Here is a 24,826-nt window from a genome sequence, read left to right as displayed (position 1 = left end):
GAGGAGAAAAGGTACGTGCGTTAATGCGAGGCGTACGAAATGAGATTTTTGGTGGACTTATAAGAAATCCACCGACTACAGTAGCGAGGTTTGTCATCGAAATTACTACTATCGAGCGGGCGTTGGCCACAAGGAACACCCACTATCAGCGATTGGGCAACAACTTCCCGAACGTATCAAGCCTTACCTCGCCTAGCCTATAGAAGGGTTTGGCATCGTCGATATTCGCGATATCATCCGTGAAGTCGTGCGAGAAGAGCTTAAGAGGGTTCTTCCTGCTTCAGAGCAATGTTCCCCAGAAACTATTACTACAGCCGTTCGGCAAGAAGTACAATGCGCACTTGCTTCAGAAGAGTACCCGTTGCTGCTCTCGATACACAACCGACGGTGAGCTATGCAGCTATTGCCAGTCTGCCACCTCCCGCCAGTCGGCCACCACCCGCCCCTCGCCAATACACCCAGGCTGAGGATCTCGGCCCTCGGCGCCGCGAATATGTGCCGCAGTATGAAGCACCCTGGAGGACCACTGACAGGCGGCCGTTGTGTTTTAACTGCGGGGAGCCGGACCACATGTATCGCCGTTGCCCTTATCGAGAACTTGGCCTTCGAGGATTCAGCCGAGGTGATCCTCGCCCCCGCTACGGTGAACAGCCACAGGATACCCAAGAGTACTTTCGAAGTCCTTCGTCTTCGCCAGTGCAAGCTTCACGTCCACCCCGCTCGCCGTCACTACGTCGCCAAGTTTCCCCTCCCCGCGGCTCCCGCCGTCAGAGCCAGTCCCCTCCTCCTCGTCGGGAAAACTGAGTACGGCGACACCTGGAGGTGGCGTTGCCGAAGTTGCCCGACACAAAGAGCCTCCATGTACGTTACAAAGTAGCGTAACGAACGATTGCACCCTTGGGGACACGAACGGACCTACACTTTCCAATAACGTTAAGATAATAATAGACGGTCACGAAGTTGCCGCGCTCGTTGACACCGGTGCTGATTATTCAGTATTTAGTGGAGAATTTTGCCGCCGACTGCGCAAAGTGACTACCCCGTGGGATGGCCCTCCTATACGAACCGCGGGAGGTCACCTGGTATACCTTAAAGGGAAATGCACCACCCGCATCAAAATTCCATGGTGAGACCTGCCCTGCGAAATTCTTGATCTTAGAGAATTGCTCTTAAGCTGCTATTTTGGGAATGGACTTTCTTCGCGAGTATGGCGCAGTGATCGACAATGGGCAGAACAAATTGACACTCTTGACACGTTCTGTTCCACCAAGGCCTCATGTAGCAAGCCGAGCTGTAATTCGAGAAGACTCCGAACACGTAAATTTGCCGCCACTGTCGACAGTTTTTCCGCCTGTTAGAGCCGAGACATCTGTTTGGGGCGAAGGTGTCATGGAAGGAAATGTTGAAATGCTGCTTACGAGGGGAATCGGCGTTGCGAGAGGGATACGAAACGTTAACGAACGGCGGACCAACGTCCTCGTGACCAACTTTAGGAATGAGCCGCGACACCTGACGAAAGGGACAGTTGTAGCCTACATGGAAGAAATTAGTGACGTTCACGAGGCTGTTGCGTTTTCTATGCAAGGCTTGTCATCCGTGACACAAGAAAAACGGGAATTACAACTGAACCTAGATAAAAGACTAGAGTTGTCCCAGAAGCGCGATCTTCTTGAACTTCTGCATCGATACAACAATTGTTTTGCCACGACATCCAGAGTTCGCCAGACGCTTGTCGCAAAACACAGAATTATGGTCGATGGCGCAACACATCCGATTCGCCAACCGTCATACCGGGTTTCCTTGAAAGAAAGAGAGACGATGCAGGAGCAAGTGCGTGAAATGCTAAACGATGACGTCATCCAGCCTTCCAACAGTCCGTGGGCTGTCCCTGGGGTACTGGTAAAAAAAAAAAGATGGGTCGCTGCGATTCTGCGTAGATTACCGACGACTCAATAAAGTGACAAAAAAGGGTGTATACCCACTGCTACGAATCGACGACACCCTCGATCGGCTTCGTCACGCTCACTATTTTTCGTCAATCGATTTGAAGAGCGGATACTGGCAGATTGAAGTAGATGAGCGCGATCGGGAGAAAACTGCGTTTATAGCACCAGATGGTCTCTATGAGTTTAAGGTGATGCCGTTTGGTTTATGTACTGCCCCTGCAACCTTCCAACCAGTCATGGGTACTGTTCTCGCTGGTCTGAAGTGGCATACATGTCTTGTGTATTTAGATGATGTGATTTTTTCGAGGACCTTTGACGACCATCTTGTGCGCCTCGAAGCGGTGCTCTAGGCTATACGGAAGGCAGGCCTCACGCTCAAGCCTTCAAAATGACGGTTCGCGTACAGCGAATTAATGTTTCTTGGGCATATTGTCAGCCACGCGGGCGTGAAACCAGATCCCGAAAAAACAGCAGCCGTAGCGTCATTTCAACGGCCGTCGGACAAAAAGAGTCTCCGAAGGTTTCTTGGTTTGTGCGCCTACTTCAGACGTTTTGTCCACAACTTCGCCCAGATCGCCGCACACCTGATAAACCTTACAAAAATAGTATTGCCTTTAAATAGGAGGAGCAAGAGTCAGCATTTAGGCAGCTAAAATAAGCCCTCAAACACCACCTATACTAGGCCACTTCGATCAAGCTGCCGACACTGAGCTGCACACCGACGCCAGCAACAAAGGACTGGGGCAGTACTTGTGCAATTGCGGGACGGCGCTGAGCGAGTTATTGCGTATGCTAGCCGCGCCCTTTCCAAGGCAGTGTAATTACTCCACAACGGAAAAGGAATGCCTCGCTGTCATCTGGGCAACAACAAAGTTCCGACCGTATCTGTACGGCCGCCATTTTCATGTGTTCACCGACCACAACTCATTATGTTGGTTGGCCAACCTGAAGGATCTTGCGCGGCGGCTTGCTCGATGGAGCCTTCGACTGCAGGAGTACGACATCGCTATTGTATATAAATCCGGCCGAAAGCATCATGACGCTGACTGCTTGTCTCGAGCCCCCCTGGAGCCGGCGCCAGGAGACGTTGATGACGCTGACAGCTTTATTGCGGTCTTAAACACGGCAGATAGGGCGGTTCGACAAAGACATGATCCACAGCTTGGCTAAGTAATGGCGCACCTTGAAGGAGACGACGATCTGGTACCTCGCATTTTCCTGCATATCCTGCACACGTTTAGAATACGGAACGGCGTCCTATACAAAAAGAACGTCGACAGCAGCCAGACATCGTGGCTTCTTGTTGTGCAGAAAGATCTGCGTAGCGAGATCACGGAAGCTTGCCATGATGATTCTAGAGCTAGTCAACTTGGTTATAGCCGAACACTTTCACGGATTTGGGAAAAGTATGACTGGCCCAAACTCGCTAAGTATGTGCGTCAGTACACAAGAGCTTGAAGCGAGTGTCAACGGCAGAAGACGCTACCCACACGCCCGGCGGGCCTTCTTCAGCCAATTGAACCGCCGAGTGCCCCGTTCCAGACAATCGGAATGAATTTTCTTGGCCCATTCCCCACGACCCAGCCCGGCAACAAATACATCATAATAGCGACAGACTACCTGACGCGCTATGCGGAGTCCCGCTCAGTTCCGTCTGCGACGGCTGCAGAGGCAGCCACATTTTTTATTGAGTGTATTGTCTATTGTCTTGCGGCATGGCGCACCGGCAGTTTTGATCACTGACCGGGGTACCGCATTTCTGGCACCACTTCTACAAGAGATCCTGCGTCTAAGCTGTACCAGCCACCGTCGAACTACTGCGTATCATCCTCAAACAAATGGGCTAACGGAGAGGCTGAACAAGACGATGGCTGATATGATTGTATGTACGTGGACGCCGACCATCGAAATTGGGACGAGGTGTTACCTTATGTTACGTTTGCTTACAATACTGCAGTTCAGGAGAGAACAGGTATGTCACCTTTCCAACTGGTGCATGGCAGAAAGGTCACTACAATGTTCGATGCTATGCTGCCGCACGAACCGCCTGATGGCAACGCCGATGATGCTCGACTAGTATGCGAGCGCGCCGAGGAGGCCCGACACCTGACACGACTCAACATACAGCACCAACAGCGTACCGACGCTTATCACTACATCCTCTGGAGAGGTGACGTTGATTTTCGACCTGGGGATAAGGTCTGGGTTTGGACACCGGTTCGCCGTCGAGGCCTTTCGGAAAAATTTATGGAGCGCTACTTTAAACCCTACACGGTTATTCGTCGCATCGGTGACCTCAACTACGAGATGCTTCCCAGCGGAAGCCAACCATCGTCACGCCTTTCCTCACGTCCTGAATTTGTTCATGTTGTACGGCTTAAGCCGTATTACGTGTGACCCTGGATGAACCCTTCAGTGTTTTCTCCGCTGCAATTTTATCTTGAAACAACACGTGCAGACACTAACCGTGTTCTTGCTGGTGCTTTCTTTTTTTTTCGTTTAGCATCGAGACGATGCTTCTTTCGGAAGAGAGGCAGTGTAGCGCCCGCAGAAGAAGAAGTGCGATCGCTTGGGAAAAGACGACCCTGCTCCCGTGATTCACGTGCGGGCTGGTTCCGCTGCTGTTGTGCTGCACTCTGCGGCTGCCCTATCGACCCGAGGTCTCTGCTGCCGTCGTTTCCCTATGTGTCAGGACATGACAATATGCTGTGGACGTGAGGAATCGATTTCAAGAATTTGATCTAGAAGACAGACAGCCTGAAGAGATGTGGACTGATATTCGTGATATAATACAAGAAGTTGCTACTAAGGTAAATCCAAAGCAAAAGAAATGCAAGAAAGCAAACTGGTTATCTAAAGAGGCTTTGCAAATAGCTGAGGAAAGGAGGATGGCAAAAGTTATGGGGGAAAGAGAAAGATACAAGGTGCTCCCAATGCGGATTTTCAGAATATAGCAAGGAGAGATAAGAATGCCTTCCTGAACATACAGTGACAAGCAGTTAAGAACAGCCAATTAAGGAACACAAGATCTCTGTATAAGATAAAGATATCAAAGAAAGCTTCTGTGCTAAGTTGTGCGGGATAAAGGACAAACGAGGCAAGGAACTCACTGAAGCCTCAGAGATAAAGAACAGGTGGCAGGAATACACAGAACTGTACAAGAAGACCCGGATGAGCAAACCCAACATAAGGCGGTGTGATTACTGATCTCGAGCCGGGCATCCTGACGAGTGAAGTTGAATGCGCCTTAGCTAGCCTTGCTAAGAACAAAGCTAGCGGAATTGATGGCATTCCAGCTGAGTTGCTTCAAAACCTCAACCATGATGCTGTTAACATTCTGCATACATTGTGTCAGAGGATTTGAACAACCCTGCAGTTGCCACAGAATTGAAGGAGGTCAGTTTACATCCCCATTCCAAAGAAAGGCAGTGGCAAAGATTGTTCCAACTACGGCACGATCACACTTATTTCGCATGCTAGCAAGGCGATGTTGAAAATCCTCCATGGTAGGCGGCAGCAGTATGTGGATCGGGAGCTTCCGGACGTGCAAGCTGGGTTTCGCAAGGGAAGAGGAACTAGAGACCAGATTGCCAACCTTCGCTGGATCATGCAAACCGCAAGAGAGTTCCGGAAACTCATCTACTTCTGCTTTATTGATTATGCGAAAGCCTTTGACTGCGTAGATCACAGCATATTGTGGCAAGCTTTCCAACAGATTGGAGTTCCAATTCACCTCATCTGTCTCCTCAGTAACCTGTATGAAGGGCAAGAGGCCACAGTCAGAACTGGGCATGGTCTTACTGATTGGTTTCCGGTTGAGAAAGGAGTGAGACAAGGCTGCATACTGTCACCCTGCCTATTTAACCTATTTGCAGAGCGCATCATGAGGAAGGCCGGTCTGGACGAGTCTTCAGCTGGAGCGAAGATTGCTGGAAAACGTGTCAATAACCTTAGATATGCGAATGATACCACTTCAATGGCAGAAAGTGAAGTGGAACTCGAGAGACTTCTGATGCGCCTATAAGAAGAGAGTGAGAAGTTTGGGCTTAAACTGAACATTAAAAAGACAAATATCATGGCGTCTTGCCCTACCAAGATCTGGAGCATCAAGGGACAAGAACTGGAAGCTGTGACAGATTTTCTCTTCTTGGGCTCCAAGATTACCCCGGAAGGCGACTGCAGCCATGAAATTAGGAGACGCCTGCTTCTGTGGAAGAGAGCTATGGTTAGCCTTGACCGCCTGGTAAAGAGCAGAGACATTAGTCTGCCAACCAAGATACGTATAACTCGTGCTATGGTCTTTCCAGTTGTGATGTATGGATGCGAGAGTTCTTCTATGAAGAAGGCTGACCGCCGAATAATTGACGCGCTTGAATTGTGGTGCTAGCAGAGACTCTTGAAAGTTCCTTGGACTGCCAGACGATCAAATCAGTAAATATTGTCGACCATAAACCCTGAAAGCTCATTGGAGGGTCAAATTCTAAAGCTAAAGCTAAGCTACTTTCGTCATCTGATGAGAAAAGAGGAGTCGCTGGAGGCAGATATGATGTTGGGAAAGGTTGGGGGTCACCGGAGAAGGGTTAGGCAGCGAATGCGGGGGTTAGATGGCATCCTCGAGGCGCTGCAGATGAAGTTATTTGATGTTAGGAAGATAGTGAGAGACGGAAAAGCGTGGCGTGATATGTTCCATAGGGTCGCAAAGAGTCGGACACGAGTGAACGACTCAACTGAAGGCTTGTTAGGTTTTAATTATATGGGCTTTTGAAAGCCGGAATTGACTGATGAATGATGACAGTGAACCACAATTGTGGGCGGGTGTTGAATGGGGTGTTGGATTGGGGTTAGCGATGAGTTGGTTAGCGGTGGCCAGTAGAATGAAGAGGTTAGCAATAGGTCGCTCTTCTCTAAGTAGTGGCTTCACTCTTCGATGTTGCTGACAAGAAAACGAAACTTTTTTGAAGCAAAACCATAAAATATGCTCCTCCGTTATTATGTCGCTTCGAACCGCTGGTGTGCACACTGCTCGCGCCCCCCATGGCCGTGAACAAAAAAAAAGCGTACAGATATAATAAATCGTTAAACATATCTATTATTAAGGCCAAAGTCGTGGAACAACATCCCGTGCTCGAGAGTTGTGAAATGTGAGAGTTGTGAGAGCAAAATTCCGTGAGATGTGTTCTCCTTGTCTAGCGTTCCTGCCATCTGCAATCCCACACGTGAACGCCACGCCACAAGAGCGATGGTGTACCGTCCAAACTTTGTACATATGGCAATAACTGCTTATACCACCACCACACTTATGTTGCGGGGCCGCACCATTCCAGGGGAGGATGGAACACGGCTGCAAGTGTTCGCGAGGAAAGGCAGGTGGACGGCCTCACTTTAAAGCCCCTAGCGCAACCTACGCTGAGGAGGCAGTAATCGCCCGGGCTGCCTCCCACCCTCAATCTAAATTTATACTATCCGACTCCCAACGGGCCTGTCGAAATAATGAGCTGGACTGGGTAATGCCTACAGTACAAATAATACTTCAGAGAGCACCTCGAAATCAGGATCCCCAGACCAGATTTCTCAATTTGACTCTAGGCCACTAGGCCTACCAGGGAATGAGGCCGCCAACGCGGCCGCCCGCGCACTCACTAGCCGGGCGCCCGATGTAGACCCTACCGATCTGGACCAGGACACTTATCCTCTTTTAACTTTTCAAGAAATATCTTCCTATTACCGGGACTCTCACCATCAGTACCCGGCTCCTCTCAAGGGGCTAGGGAAAGCGGGCGAAAGAATACTTGTTACTTTTTACTAATACTCTACTCAGTAGTGCGTGTTCTCGGGCTAGTTGGTTCTGCATGTTAATAAGAAATAAGCGCTTTATATTCCTCGTGTTCACACTCCAATAAGCAGTTGGTAGTACCGCTTGTCAATCGTCGTGTGTGTTCTCTTTCCTTTTGTCTCCATCCAGAATTAGCGCTAATTTCTTAATAAATAATATTTGACTGTGCCCGGCAGTACTCAAACAATTCGACCCTTCCTTTTCTGGCCCCTGCGCTTTCTGTGGAGAGGTGGCCGACACCTTTCACAAGGTCTGAGAATACCAGCTAAATCCTTCTTTTTTACCCATAACCCTTTCCCCTACCCGAGAGGAGTGGAAGGCTGCACTGCTGGGCTGCCTGCATCTAGCTGCACAATAAGTGCTGGTCCAGCGAGCTCGTGTGTCGGCCCACACCAATGGAGTCCTGGAATAAGGGACTCCATCTTGTATTGTAAAAGGAATAGCCCACAAGGAGTTGCTTCTCAAGCAACCTCTTCTTTCGTAATAAATGCTTTCCGCCACCGTTACCAACCCTGTAAACCCATTATAATTATATGTAGCACTCAACGAACGCCAATAAGAGGCAAACGATGAGGCAAAATATAGGAGATTAGGAGTAGGCCTTCGCCATTCTCCTGTTAAGAGACATCTAAGAGAATCTATTTTTGTTTCTCGCAAGAGGAAATTATTGCACAAAAAACTCTAAAGAGCTTTCTTTGCGGGCTGAAAACGTTATCGGAAAAAAGACAGATCTGCATATAATATTAAGGGGAACAGATTTATAACCAGAGCAAAAGTTAAGGTTGTTACCATATACTCTCTTCCTTTGCTGCCACTTGATATGCATGTAGCACATGCTTTAGAATATTAAAGCTTATTTCATTTTTACCCCTTATTCGCCTATAGTTTCTCTCTTCCTTATTGAAACGCATTTAGAGGCGGAGACTCGCCGATGCTCTACAATAGTTCCTTAAGAAAGAAGGTCAGGAACGGGTCATTGTTTTCTAAGCGGAGACCCCTTCAGAAAGGCGCTAGCACAGCGGAAGCAGGACTGATAAGCTAGCATAATATAAGCGTTTCCACTCGGTTACTCCTAAATCGTTAAAGAAACCTCCAAGCAATTACATCGTAAGCCCGTGGGCGTTGCTTATCAACAGGGAGTGCTTTAAGCTTCGATGCTCCTGTCTATATATTGAGCAGTAATCTATTGTTCATAAGCATTACAAAAGCCAGGAGTGAGACTCCCGATAACAATAGAGGCATTGAGCATATTTAGACTATAGTAGCCTTTCGCCCGCATGCTTGTAAGCATGGAAGGCAGACGCACAGAAAGTAAAAACGCATTATAAATAACCATCCGGTATTTCAAAATAGGTCTAAATTGTACATAAAACGAATGCCATAAACATCCGGAGATATCAGTTTAAGGAGAGCATTGCAATAGCAAAACAGATAAAGTGGGCGTCCATATTGTCGTCGTATAAGGAGCAGTAAATCCATACCATCAGGATCAGCGGGAAGTTGGAGCTGCAGATTTTTTCCTAAACAAAATGAACAGAAGAACGCGGTTTAGCACTGGAAACAAAGCGCTATTATTCCGTGAGTAGGAACAATTTGACTTTCTTTTCTTATACGTGAAAACAAGAAGTGGTGGAATAAAACGTATTTCCAGATCAGATCGATGCGAGATGCACCCTGAAGCTCTTTCGCAAAGGTTGCAATGTTTTCTCAGGAAATGCGGTTGCGCAGAAAAAAATAAATGAACTTTTTGCCATTTAAAATCAGATCTACTTTTATGTGCCTACCATTCTTTTTTTCATTTGTCTTTGCGCCCCCGAAAAGTGCGTGCGACATTTGCTAGCGCTACAGTTCAATAATAAGGCGGGCCTCCTATATATGCCATAGTGATATGCTTTTCTCGCTAAAGGAAAGAATCTTCAAACCCTGTGAGTAGATAGGAGCGTAAAAAGCTGCTCGACGTGAATATATTAAAACGTATTTAGCTGAATCACTTCGTGCTTTGCCGTTCAGCTGACAGGCTTGGCATAGAAATTATTGCCGGCATTTGTGTAGCAACACAACGCTGAGCTGCGTACCATATTGTCACGTAGAGACCGACACTGTTAACTCTGTTATTAAAATAACTGCCGGAAAGCCTGTCGATGTTGGGCTTTGCGGACTCTCCCAAGTATCAATTAATTGTACGTCGCAAAAATGTTTACCTATTAACATTTAGCAGTTGAGTGAAGCTCTATCGAACGTGCTTCTGTTAAGTTAGTTTTGTCGCAGTGCGATCATAATTTTCAGCAAAATTCTAAAATTATTAGAGGTAGCGCCTACTACTGATGACTTCTTCATTATAGTAAATTACAAAATATTTGGCACGTAATGTACAATCTAAACAAAATGCACCCACCAATTTGAGAAGTCTTTGTTGGTGCCCCGGAGGGACATAAACGGGTATGTTCTAAGCAATCAGTGCGTCTCAGATTTTATTTGCTTAAACAGGGAGCTGCCAATATTAGTATATAAGACTGAGAACCTTTTGAGAAAAAACGGCCCAGGATAAATCAAAGTAAAAACACCAGCAGTAAGGTGCGATCACCTATACAATATGGCAACCTTACTTTTCTATTTTGCTGTGACGTTAGCCTCTTCCTGTTGACCTGAGTACTTGCCCCATTGCCCGTTGCTTTCTCTTTCCCGTCTTCCGGCAAGGCCAATGCGGAGTCTAGAATCTTGGTTTCAGGTGGCGGTTGAGTGGGCTGCTGCTGGATGTGAGCACGAATCCTTGCACTGCTGATGCCGGCATTCCGGAACCATTTGCTGACGCATACGAACGAAAAAAACCATTTCCTACGTAAAGAGCAGACGTCTAAAAGAACAAAATTGTTGCTTTCGATGGCGAATTCTTGCACGCACAGAGCCACCTCTACCCAACGCTTTCCATCTGAACGTTCCAGAGCCCTCACTTCGGGAAAAAAGAGATTATTCAACACGTTCTTTCACGGCGAGAGAGCGTCACGATGATACAGAGTAAAAAAATATTTCAGGGAGCCCGCAAATAAAATGCCTTCGTTACACTGAAAAGACTGAACTGGCAAATAATTACGGGAAATATAGTGAAATCTCATGAGCTCTGAGAAATTATTTCAAGCAATGTTCATGGCATGCCACACAGCCTGTTCTTTTGATCCATCAAACTGATGTTAGAAAGTAAATGCAAATTGAACCCACTGTTCAACGACGCTGCAGCACATTCACAATTTGTGTGTTGATTGGCAAGCTTTCTGTGCATGTGAAGCAGAGGCGAGGGTTGTCTGAAACACCATCTAGAAAAAATGTGGGGCTTGCATCGTCCCCACCACCCTATAAACGATATTCGGAGACTGAATAGTGTTTTTCTTCCTTTCTATAAAATGACAAAAGCATTTCTCCTATCCGCATACTAAACCGAGTCGTTTGCCATATGCGGTCAATCTACCTTTGAAAAGTTTGTGTCTTCTCCCCACACATCACTTTGCATTGTATTCGGCAGGCTTGCGATCTCTTAGATACCACTCTTTTGTAATTAAGTTCAATCGGGTGTATTGCCTTTGTACTATTTACCCCATGAAGCCTCTTTCTTCTTCCTGAGTGCAGCTAAAATATAATTAGTTTACATTTGCAAGTCGATCCCCGATTCCTCTCACATGATGTGGCAATTAACGTTCTCTTTTTTTCCAAAACTAGCTGCCTCGTTCCCAATATGTATTTACCCCTTTTACGTCAAAGCATTAAATACTTCGCGGTCCTGATAATGGGGTATTGGCGTAGGCGTTGTGTGGGCCAAACATAAAAGCATACATATATATCTAATTTGCGGTTCTTGGCAGGTTACATGGCCGGGACTGATTGGTGGGTGGGTTAAGTGACGGCACAAAACCGGACGACAGGGTGGCTTGGCAGGAGCTGCCAAACTGGGCCGCTCATTTGAAAGAGGAAGGCGAGATAGGAATAAAGTTAATGACGGCATTCGAACATTGGTTCTAGCACATAAACACATCGTCAGAAGGAGAAGGCGAAGGTTTGTTTCACATCGCTCCAATTAACACGCGCGCATGTTTCACGAAATCGGTGCACAGTTTTGTTAGGCCAGTGCTGCCCAAAGGAAGCATGCGCGCCGCTTCTGCGAAGAATGATCGAGAACATTGAAAAATATGTTCTTTCCTGCGGGTGGAGAGCGCACAGCGTTGCACCCCATTGGCATTACCCCCTTCTCATCACTCGGTAACGGCGATGAAGCACCCAGCGGAGAAGCCGCTAGAAGCATCCAGAAAATTTCGGTGCGCCTGACTAATGAGACGCGCCGCTCTGCGGTACATTCTAATCCTGGTAAACTATACAGCTACCCATATAAGAGTTGCAAGCAGTAACGGCGTCCAAAATTAACGTTTTGAATCTTTTGATCAATCTTGGCCGATGCATAGGTTACAACTCAGAAAGGGCGTTTTATAAGTTATTTAGGAAAGAGCTACCTTTAACGCATATAAAACAATGTTGAAAACCGGTTTTTGTGGTTCTGTAACTGATTACACGCACCTGTGCGTTTACGGTTACTTATAATCGGCACGGCGATGCTGTCGGAAAATAAAACTGGTAGTTTGTGTTTTAAAGGACACAGTGGGCTTTTCCCGTCATGCGATGCCGATTCATAAAACGGGGAAACCGGTGGAGCTGTTTTTACCTATCACAATCTTTTTCCATTCACGTTTGTACGCGCTGGTATTTTTTTTTTTTTTTGTGGCCACTGCTGCAAGGAAAAAGCGTGTAACCATGCGGAATGAAATAAAAGTTTGCTCTTGTGTGTTATGATGATGATGGTGAAGAAAAATATTTATTTTTTTAACAGGGAGTGTACGGGAGCGGTCCTTAAAGGGCCACCCATTACAATTGCCAGGTGGCCTTCCTCTTACGAGAGCCCATTGGCGTCGGCAGCGGCCCGAGCCCGCTAGACCAAGGCTCGTTGCGCCGTAAGGTCAGAGCAGCCAAGCAGGGCCGCCTCCCAGTCCTCCCGGGAATTGCTGGGTAGGGGGCGCGGGGTAGATTGGGGCTCTTTGACATGCCCACACCATGTGGAAAATATCTGAGAACTTTTCCTCAAAGTGCGCATTACAGGTTTTAGAAGATAGTTCCAGCAGCATCAGCTCGGGCCTTCACATTTATCGAGAACGCATAGAGTAATTGCATATTTCTAGGGCTAAATATCGCTTCACTGCAGACTGTGTTCGATTTTAATAAACGTCTTGTGTACACTTATTGGGAGTCATATTAGCAAGTGCAAACACAGTACAATGTATCGGAAGGTTATCGGCGCCGGCACAGCAGCAGACGATGCGGTGGCCGGCGTCCCTTGTGACGCCACCAAGCATTTCAACATGGCGACCTAATTTTTGGTGGGAGGAGCTTCACGGTGTCATATTTATTATATACGCGGATGGTAGCAGCATACTGATCTCTGGTCCTGATATGAACAAATTATCCGAGAAGTGAAATGCAATACTTACCCAAATGCAGAATGGCCGGGTCCTGTTCCCTTCAAATTAATTCCTTATTGTCTGCAAATTAATTCCTCGAAGACTAAGGTAATAATTTTTCGCGTGAGAAATAAGCCAGTTCAACCAATACACATTCTCAAATGCCCAGGTCAAGAAATTAATATTGTAGATGATCACAAAATTATTGGTGTTACTTTTTCAATCCACCTCAGTTGGGACGCACGTCAATAATGTCCGCAAAAAACTGTCTTCGACAGTAGGAATGCTATCACGATGTCAATGGCTGCTTCCCACTATGGTGAAAATTCAACTTCATCATGCTCTCTTTGCTTCGTTTTCTGATTATTGTAGCTTAGTTTCGGCGACTATATAAAATATATAACTAACATACAGGCTTTACAGAAGAAAACGATTTGCTAAATTGCCAACCTTCCTTATCTCTCTCCTACAGTAATTGCGGTCCAAGATTATCGGATAGCCCGTTTTGAACATGTGTATGTTTTTCAAATTTCGCTGTCATTTTGCCATTCATCTCCAACTTTCAAGGATTTCTTAATAAGCCCTGCGCATTTATGGCCAGCGTCAAATCCAATCTCCACCCGTAATACCGATATCTGGTTTATTCCGTACTCTCGAAAAAATTATGAACTACACACACTAGAACACAACTTACCGTTCGCTCATATTAGATATAAATTCTTAGCTAATGTGATCTTAAATGATCTTAAAATGTATTTTGTCAGGATGTCTCTGGTTTTACATGCATCTATTGTCCATTGTTACTGTGCATGCATATTGAGTGTTCGTTTTTGTTCTCGTGTTCTGTTTTCACTTATAATCTTAAATATAATATGCTTCCACTTTATTTGTGTAATCGCATTTGTAAATGTTTGTCTGTAGGCAATTTTGTTATGATGGTTAAATATTCTTTTTTATTAGTTTTATCTAGTGTATGTGCGTTGTCGCTAACTTCCGTTTAGAGGTGCCTGTACACAGTCAAGCTGTTTTTACCAACTTTTAGCCCTTTCATCTCTCTAGGATGTACTCGTTTCCTGGAAAAATAAATTTAAATTGAGTTGACTTCAATTTCAGCCACTTATTTCGAAATAATAAATGCTTCTAGGGCGCCAAATTTCGGAAATGGAATAATAAGCTCCAGTATTAATTGCCAGACTAAAAAACTGTGAAATATTGGATGATCATGGCACGAACCCTTTAAACCGTCATAAGGGTTGGGTTGCAGTATAAAAAACTTTCTTCCGTTCAAACATAAAAGTACTGGTCTATGCATATCTAGCATGCACCAGATACTAATACCTATTTTGTAAATAGGGTTAAATGTTTTGAATGCAGCTTGAAATAGAAAGTGATGAAAGTTATCTTGGAGCTCGTAGTGATGAAATGAAATGTTTAGTAACAACTCTGGGTATCTCAAACAGGCATTCAGTATAGACTGCGATAACCCAATTTTTAAACGTTCAGAGGGCACATGATCGGACACAACCGGTGCGAGCGATTATTGAAAACCTGTCATAAAAAGTGTCTAGAGGTAACAATTTTGCCTTTTATTGGTCGTAAAAATATCTCATTACAAGTCTGATGAAATATTTCGTCCGAATGCGCGTCAAGGAATTCTTAAGCATTTACCCACAAAATACCGCATTCGTTAAGAAGCTGAAAAATTCTAATTTTTATTTTATTTCCTGTTTTTCGCGTGCATTTTAATGATATATTATACCATTTTCTCATTTTAGTAGGGGCATCTAATGTAATGCAGTGTAGTGCGGGGCAGAACATCTAAAATATTGCTGCAGTTGCGAGTCGACAAAAATTTCAGACGCTGAGAAAAAAAGGCGCCGTTCTTAAATTCTACAAAATAACAAGTCAGCATCACATTATTCATATTCAGTCCCTTTAGATCAACCGAATCTTTTACTTCTTGCATACTGGGAATAAAAATGGCCGCGGAGTGTAGCCTTTCAAAAAACAGCCACATGCACGGCAGTGAACACATTACCATTAGTAGTTATCAACGTATATGCACCATATCTACAGATAATCACTCTCATTCCAACCTCAGCAATACCCTAAGGCAGCATAAAATTTTGTTTGCCTTTCATTCTTTAAATAAGCTAAAATTAAATTAGGGGCGCTTTATTGTATGTGTATTTATACAGTGGAAGCTTCATTACTATACAACGTATCGTATACTTTTGCTGTGTTACTTCTTATCGATTTAGCTTATCTAAATGATGAAATTGTTTATGTTAAGCATAAATGTATAAAGGAATGTAGTCCTACCCCCTTCCTTACCTGGTCTTAAGGTATTTTCAGCTATTTGTTTTAGGAACATAGTGAGTAATGTAGATTATGAAAATAAAGAAGCTGAATATCCTCTATGAAAACGTTTCCCTGTTGCTCCGCTTGCAGTTATTGAGACTTTGTGATTTGTAACAACTGGCAGTATTAGCGTAAACTGTTCAGTTATGCCCCAAAAGGCGCTTAGTTTGTTTCCTCAGTGAATCTGTTTAGGCTGAAAAATATTAAGCAATTTCTTTCCTGCGACGCAGGTTTTCAGACGATGAATACTTTAGTGGCGTTATCGGGGCCGTAAATTACCTTGCTGTACTGCCACTTTATCGCCTACGTGCAGGCTTCCTCTGTGCAACATTTGATTCACTGGACTGTGGAAATAATTCAGAACCCGGTAGCAACAGCTAGGGAAATGTTTAAGTTTGCGTGTAGTTTTATGAGGCGTTTGTACTGGACGAAGCCACGGGTCGACCTCCATTTTTCATTAAAGTGTTGCATTTAATAACCAAGTGGAATGATTCATGGCGCGCGAGGGCACGCATTACTGCATTATCTTAAGTAAACAACTTTGCGCAGTACGCTTTCCCTGACCATACATTATGCTTAGCAAACAACATTTTGGACTCTCTACATGACCGGCAAACAAATTTTCCTATGTGGAACTGTTCGCTTTACTTGCTTGCTTCTGAGCTGGAAATTTTATAAGGACTCGAAATGAAGTCAGAAGGAGGCTCCGAATACTCGACAGTGTAGAAAGCGCTGCATAGAGATCTTTTACTGTGTCACTTGTTTGTGATGAAGGATCGCCTCAGAACTTCGGAGCAACGTTTCGCTTCTTGTCTTTGGATGTCTGATTGTTATCAGGGGCAGGCAATGACTCTGCATTTTGAAAGCACATCGGGCTCAGCGATGACTTTCCTCTAGACGCGTCCAGTTTGATGAAAGCACCTCGAAACTCGTTTACATTTGGAAGCAGAATAAAGTACTCAAACATGAGGGCATTGTTACCCATTTCGTAATGCCGCGAGTTAACTTGAGCAAATACACTTCACTTATTACTAATTATGGTAGAGATCTAAGGACTCAGAAGGAAAATATTTTTTTTTAGTAAAGCAAATGTGTCAACGTTGGACGTTATAAGCATCATACTCGATGCAGAATAATGTGTATCCAGTAAGAAAGAATATAACACTATCAGTAAATTTCTTACAGGCCGTCAGTGTCCATTAATATGCACACAATAACATTTATTCGGTATACAAACAAAGCCGTTTCACTTCCTCTCGGTTATCTCTTAGCATTCGCACTCGCTACTTATACAGTTCATATACAGTTCAGATTGCAGGGCGTCTCCCCTACACTTGTTGGTGCCCGGTTAAAACGCCTGAAAAATGCAAATTTCAACAAATAAGTTTTGTTGAACCTGTTAGCTTTTCCTTGTCATCAAATCACGCACCTGCGTGCATGTTAATTGTAGTTACTCCAAACACACATATCCCATCAACATTTGAATCTTCCCTTGTGCATTGGACCAGGAGTCAATCAGCACGACAAACAAAGAGGCGCTCGCTTTTAACGCAATATTTTGCAGTTCTTAGAATAATGAACCATATTTATCATTTAAACCATGAGAATATTAAAAGAATTATGTTTATCAGAGCACTGAGCAGAAGCTGATGGCCCTGTGTGGAACAAAGGCGGGAAATTTCAAACTCTTAGAAGGGAAATAAGAACCATAATAGCAAGCAGGAATTTCAATCAAAATTTGTTCGCAATGATAAGTGACAGGTGGGAATAAAGTGTAATGTGGGATGCCTTTTTTGAAGTTATACTGAACAAAGCGCTATTAATACATTGAATATGTCAGAAATATACGTTCCGAAATTTTATTTACTACGCTACAGACATTCATCCCGGTAATAACATCAACAATGCAATTCGGTTGGCAGGAAGATAACAAACATATTTCTCTATAGTACTGAGGTTTCGGGAAATTAAACGGTTCGTGAAAGGTCGAGCACCAATGTTATTAAGACGCGACAAGGGAGTGTTGAGAAGAGGTTATTCTAAAAATCTAGGGAAGCGTTTTCGTCTGCACAAACAGAAGGCGCTTAATACATATTGACGTAGTATTGTGAGGAAATGTGAAGGTTTATTTTCAAAAAGAAAAAAGGAAAAACAAACGACATATTTGGTGGACATGTAGTTCTGTATAGTGGCCTGAGCGAGTAAACGTTATTGTGAATCCCACAACTTGCAAAAAGAATACTATAAAAAGCTGTAGGAACAGCATAGACATGTCATGCCACGGTATTGTATTCTTCAAGAATAAAGAATGAACGTGTCCTCTCTCCAAAACAAAACACTGTTCTATACTTCTAAATAACAGTTGGCTGCATTGGGGAAAGAGTGGAGGTGGCGGGAAACAGTAATGCAAGCTTTATGTTCATCTCAACTCTCTTTATGTTTATAATGCAACTGCTCATCGCTAACATTATCATACTGGCTACACACTTCTAAAAGAAAACAGGTTTTATTATTCTCTAGATTGCTGTTGCTGCATAGTTCACCACATACACCATGGTGAACACAAAACGGCGTGTACACCGCTGAAGCGCAAAACTACCAGCCGACGGCTTATTTCCAGAATGAAGAACTAAAGAAAGTGATAACAAACTTCAGAAAAAGACAGAAGACGAATAATACTTGAAGAATTGTAGTTACTCCATTATTACATGTCTGCTGTCTATATGAATGTTTCCACAAAGCATTGGACCAGCAGTCCCACATGATATAGACAGGCATCCACTTCCAATTCAATATTTCTGAGCGGTTACAATAGAAGACCATATTCGTCATTTAATCCCTGAGAAGAATGTAGGCAGCCATGTCTTTCAGAGCACTGAAAAAGAGCTTATCGCACTGTGTGGAACAAAGGAGGGACATTTCCAATTCATAGAAGTGAAATAAAAAGCATAGCAAGAAAGCTTAGTACCAGGAATTTCAAGCGGAACTTATTCGCAATGATCAATGACAGGTCGGGAAAAGTTTACTACAGGAAGCCTTTTCTGAAGAAGACAAAACATGAGATGCGAAATAAAAACGAGAACCAAATTTTACGAAAAAAAAAGAAAATGAAGTCAACGAAAATGAGAAGGGTTCAACACTGCTCAACATGTGGAGTGAAAGCATTACTTCTTCTTCTTCTTCTTCTTAGGGTTATGGAGCATCGAACGCTATATCAGGCATTCTTGGTTCCAAGGAACGTGACAACCAAGCGCTTTCGCTGCGGTTAATAGAGAGTTTTAGGACTGCGTAGTGCGCGTTACGTATGCATAACCTGCGTTCCCTGCGAAACGCAAAGGCTTGCGTTGGTTATGTGCCACAGTGAGACTTCAGAAAGTCAGAAAGTGAAGTGGAACTCAAGAGACTTCTGATAGAGACGTTGAATATTTCGTCATGGCCTGCTCTAGTATTCTCTGGGACCCGTACTGTTTGCTCTATTTAAACTGGACAGATATCGAGGCGCCCCGTCGACGTGAACCGCGAAGCAGGGTGTATGCATCAAGAAACGGCACACTAAACATCGAGACCATTCCTGATGATATCAGAAACTTGTTACTTACCTCCTGAGGTTAGCGCGATGCTGGGCGACGAAGTACGCTAGCAACAGGTTGCAACAACGTTCGCGCAATGAGCGAGTGGAAAAGAGCTTTCGCGTTGCATACTGCACATATAATTCATGACTTAAACCCACTGCGACAGGTCACCAAAAGGGTTGCAAGTCTTCACCTTTCGAAGCAAAGCTAAATCGTCTGAAATTAAAAAAAAAAAAAAAACGAGCGCGGGGAGCGCTTGCTGCTCGCGCGGCGGCCATTCGAGAGCAACACGCAGACGATTTGAAGTACGCACGCAGAAGTCGGGACTCCTGCGTACGTCTGCCACGAACACGCAAAACGCAGGAATCACGCTGCGATGACGCATGCGCAGTTAGGAGCACGCAGGGGGCCTGCGTACGCAAGGATCTTGCGTATGCTCACGTACGTAGTACTAAAACTCTCTAATGACGGCATGAAAAAAATCCAACAGTGAAGCTTTGCGCGGCCAGTTTAAGGGAAGCCTTGGCAACTTGCAAGAACACAGCGAAAAAAGAAATTCGTTGGCTTCAGAATGACTTCGGGTCAAGAGGGATAGTGTGCGAGTGTTGGTCCACGCCCTCAGCAAGAAGACACAGCTGGTTCGTCAGGACAATATCAGGAGATAGGAACAGTTTCCATACCTTATTGTTTTCGTCTTTCTTTTCCTCTTTTTAGAGGCCAATTTTTGGCGCCCGTTCCTGCGTTTCACGCTGTTGTCGCTGTTGTGGTCACCGACGCAGTTGTCCCTCGTAATCAACTGGAGAGCGCGCACTCCTGCTGCCACCGTTCGCTGCTAGGTATACCGTCTCTCTTTCTCCGTGGAGGCGACCCCGCATGTTCTCCAATTGCTGCGCGCGCACCATGGAGGAAGGAAAGCGCGCTCCTTCCGCCATCGTTCGTCGCTGCGTGAACTCCACCACCCCTGTGTGTGCGTGGTGGCGACGATGTTCTCCGGTTTCCGAAGCGCCGGCTCGGCATTAGCAAATCACGGTACGTGAATCCTAAGCCGAAACTCAGAGCCACATTTACTTGACTCACAGCAGCGTCAGCGGCATCACTAATTCACTGCTTTCTCTTCATCGTGCAACGTTCCTATGGACCCAAGAGCTGCCTCCCGCGATCTCTCGATAACTTAATTCCTCTCTTCGCTCCTCCTCCAATGCCACCCCTGCACGGTGGCAATCAGAGCACAGAATTGGTGGCGGCGGATCTCGATATGTGCGCCGCCCGAGCCGAAACGCATAGCCGCCGTCGAACAGCTGATGAGCTTTTCTCATACTTCTTTCTTCGATAGCAGTTTTCAGTTTTCTGCAGTTTAAGTTTTCTCATACTTCTTCCCTTAAACATATGAGGCATGATCAAAGCGCAGCACGGTACATTAGCAATCCGAAACGCCCTTCTAATAGAAAAATGGGAGCGTATCCTTCGTGCAAAATAAGTTTAAGATTTCGGTCGCAGGAAAGCATGCTTGACAGCTGAAGTGCATTCGAAACGGTTAATAATGGTAGCGACCCTATATTTATTAAATACCTTCCTTTCAGTGGTTGTAAATAGTACAAGATGTTTTATGATGTTGTTAATTTGTGTAATAGCACTCTATTTCATTTAACAATGATGGGGTTCAGCCCTGGGCCTGCAGCGATCTTAATGTGCCTCGTTATTGAACGACGCATTTTCTAATAAGTTTGTTTTTGTATAAAAGTGTGCTGTAAGGTGATTAACATCATAATTTTTTAGTATGTACCAATTGTCATTGACCGTGCAGGATTTGTAAAATAATCAGACCCTAAAATTTCTTCATGTGGCACTAATCACATCAACATAATTCTCATAAAAAAAAAACCAATTGGTATACACTCCGGTTTTTTTTTTTCCAAAGATGTTTCAGCAATTCCCCCCTGAAAGAATTTTACCGAACACTGGAAAATAAGGAAGGCGGTTGCGTTTTATAACAAAGACAACGATAATTTCCTTTTACATTTTCCGCATATATCGTTAACCCGCATTTCCTTTTAATTGTTTCAGTATATGCAGTATTCACCCAGCTATTTTGGTTTCGAATCTAACGCCTTTTTTAGCTTTTCAATAGGTCATGTTTTGCGCGAAACGCTGCTTATTCCACTTAGGCACTTGTTACGTTAAATGCGTGATCGAAATTCCCTCTCAGGCTGTATATTCCGCGACGGCGACGCGTGTAAAACATTTGGTAAAGGTCACCATAAGCTAATGATGGTAAAACTTTCGATACTACATTTTATTGCACTTTATTGAACTGGCTTGGACATATTCTCGCTGACCTGACCGGTTCAGGTTCGTCTTTACAAAATGTTTTAATTTTGCCTATACCTGAGAAACGTTTGACGTGCCCCATGGTTTCGTTTTAGGACCAATTTCGTTTTAATATTCAGTACCGCTTTACAGAGCTTTGGTTCTTCTTCAAGGCATCTATGCGATGACGACTGTGTTCGCTTTTGTGATTTTCGTAACCAGGTTGACATGCACCATATTCAGCCGGATTTAAGGAATGAATGAATTTGCCCCATGAAATAGCCTATAGAACTAAGCATTACTACCGTGTTTCGGTCGACCAGGGGATGGTACCTCAGTAAGGACTCTAAATGACACCCCAGTTAGATCCGTATCCGCAAACATGATTCAATAAAACTTGTTGCTGGGCTAGTTGGTGATAGATTCTTTAGTTGTGATTAGTTGTTAGTAGAATTCGTGTTCGTTTCACTTCCTCCGTGCTCGTTCATTTGGACTACCTTTTATTCTAAGAATATGATTCAATTCTCGTAAACATTTCTTCTGCATTCAATTGCCTATCTCACACTTACCAATACAGGATAAGCGCTAATCACAAGCTAGGTTACTTAAGACATATTTCAGCAAACCCCATACTTTAGTTAACCTTGTTCTTTGCAAAATCATTGTACACTGAAACTCTAATATGATCATCATGCAGGCGCGCTGAACTTTAATTCGAGACAATTCACCAACACAAATTAAGACAAGACTGGTAAGTGCGCGAACTTTCAACTTTCAACACTTGTTTCTCGCACGTGTTTGTACATGTTTTCTTTGTATGTGTGTATATAAGGAGAGAAGTACTTGTAATAAACAGTTGAAAGTTCGCGTACGTACTAGTATTGTCTTGTGCTGGTGAATTGTCTCGAGTTAAAGTTCAGCGCGACTACATGATGATGGAAAACCAACTAACATTGCTTCTAATATGATGCCTATTCCTAGAATATCTGTGATAGTAGTTCATGTCATGCTGTTTAAAGTATAAAAATACTTCGATTTGATTCAAAATTTGTAATTATTACCGCATAACCAGCACAAAAGTAGTGATGTATACTATGGTTTGCCAACATTGGGGGGTGCTGTGCAGAATGAATGCCAACATTGGGGGGTGCTGTGCAGAATGAATGCCTCAATGCAGCGGTAGCACGCTCGAGGCACTGAGAAATGATCCAGCGTCAATGGGGCTGTGCCATCCACAACCGCACTGGCACGTTTGGAGGAATTTTCCGCATCTGTGAACACTTCGGTGCATCGGCAAATCGAAGGCGGCTGAGATCGAAGTCGTTGACGGAGAGATACTATGGACGGCAGCCAGCGTCGTTGTCTTCGACGGAAGTCCCTACAGTATATTTTCTTAGCTGCTGCTAACGAACGCCGTTTCTGGCTCTCGAAGCCAGTGCTTACAGGGATGGTGGGCAAGAACAGGTCAGCAGCAGCAAACAGTAATTTTCCACTTCTTCCGTCTATGTGTTTCCTGCAGAGGGCTATTCTTCAGCATTGAGTATCCGCGGATGCTGCGAAAGGAAAGCAAGCCACGCCGATGCAGCTGAATTCATCAGCTGCATTTTCAACGCGACTTCAGCTGAACTTTTAGGCAGCAGCTGTGTACACACCGGCAGCAGCACAAAACGGGGAGTGGAGATATAATCCTAATCTACACCTGCAATTACGAACACAACCATCCGCTTGGTGGCGAATTGCTAAGACTATGGTCAACTGGATGTCTGGCTTTGAACTTTGAATCCACTCTGCTACGGTGGTTTAAGCACTACATCTGGTTCAGCTAAATCACAAAAAACGGAGTGAGTCCTACTTTGCGAGGAAACTTTGCGAGGCCTTGAATGTCACTCGCCGACACCCGGCCGCTAAAGAGTACGGCTTCAAAATGTCCTTATCTTTCCTCCAGGGCTTTAGCAGGAGACGACATGGGGCTTCATTCGCCGGCTTCAGGCGAACTCGGGGGCTGCAGCATAAAATGTAGAGCTGCTGCTCACAAATGCGTTCCCGATTGTCTCCCCTTCCAAAACAGTGTCAGCGTCTACCACTCGATATTCTTTAGAATTTCAATCTATGCAACAAGGGTTCTCAGGATGCAGATTAGGATGAAGAGAGGCCAGTTCTGTCAGCTCCAAACGAGTCACAAGAAGAGCGACCATGCAGGTAAGAAAACTAAGGAGAGAGAGTGACGTCACGCGGCCAACTTTCGGCCAACCGCCAAGGAAGCCGTTCCCTCTCCCGTCTTTTGCTTTTCCAGTCTGTCCTATGCTTTGGTGTCGGTTGTTTTAATGCGCGCGTCTGCCTTGGCGCGGGCGCGCGGCTGTCGTGGCGAACATGGTTTATCACTCCGGTTCCCCAGTGCTGCGCGCGCGGCAAATGCCGCGCGGCGCCGATTCGCGCATGCGTGATTCGCAGCGGTAGTAGATATCACTGCACGCTATTACGTTATCTAAACACGTGCAGACCGACTCGCTCCCTTTTATTTTTTATGGCTAGGCTTCAAGAGCATTGCCATGCGTTTGCTCCTTAGTTTTCATTCCTCCATGAGAGAAATGCACCGCACCTCGACCTACGTGAGAAAAACATGTGCCGCGATTCTTCTTAACAACATAATAGTGACTCAGCAGGACGACAGTTACATTAGAAAAATGCTATGAGGAACGACAGTTGGGTCCAACTGTGGCAGCCAAGAGCAAACGATGTGGAGCAAGGAGAGAACGACGAAGTAACCGTAGGTTAGAGTAATGTGTTCGAGGAGACTGCATTATCTCTATGTGTGCTGCGGGTGCAGTATACGCGACGCAGGGGACGCGCTGTTGCTTTTTGTAGTCGCATGTGCCCGCAGACGTTCGAACAAAAATCCGAACCATGAGGCTACCCGACCAGCTAAGAGGAGGGTGTCAGAATCTCCTGTTTCCGTCAGAGTTCTAACTTAAGTTCAGGACGAGTAAGGGATATAAGTTATGTTCGCGAACGGTGCCAAGAACCGAATAATGTGGGTGTCTGCAGCAGCCTGAGAACAAGAAAAATCTTTCGGGTGGGAATTCTGGTCTGTCTGTTTCGTGTACAGCTAATACAAATAGGGATTTGCTGTATTGGTTATCTGCAACAAGTATATATACAATAAAAATGGCATAGGAAGACATTCAGTTTTATTTGATATTGTGTAGCCATTTCTTTCTCCTTGTTCTACCATAATCTATACAGCATGGAATTAACAGCTGATCACACCTCATATTCTGCCGAGAATTATTAGATTATTATTTATTTATTTTT

This window comes from Amblyomma maculatum, chromosome 1 (assembly GCF_055883805.1).
Source record: "Amblyomma maculatum isolate TAMU_Amacu chromosome 1, ASM5588380v1, whole genome shotgun sequence".
Classification (NCBI taxonomy): Eukaryota; Metazoa; Arthropoda; class Arachnida; order Ixodida; family Ixodidae; genus Amblyomma; species Amblyomma maculatum.
Note: the sequence above shows the minus strand (reverse complement) of the source record.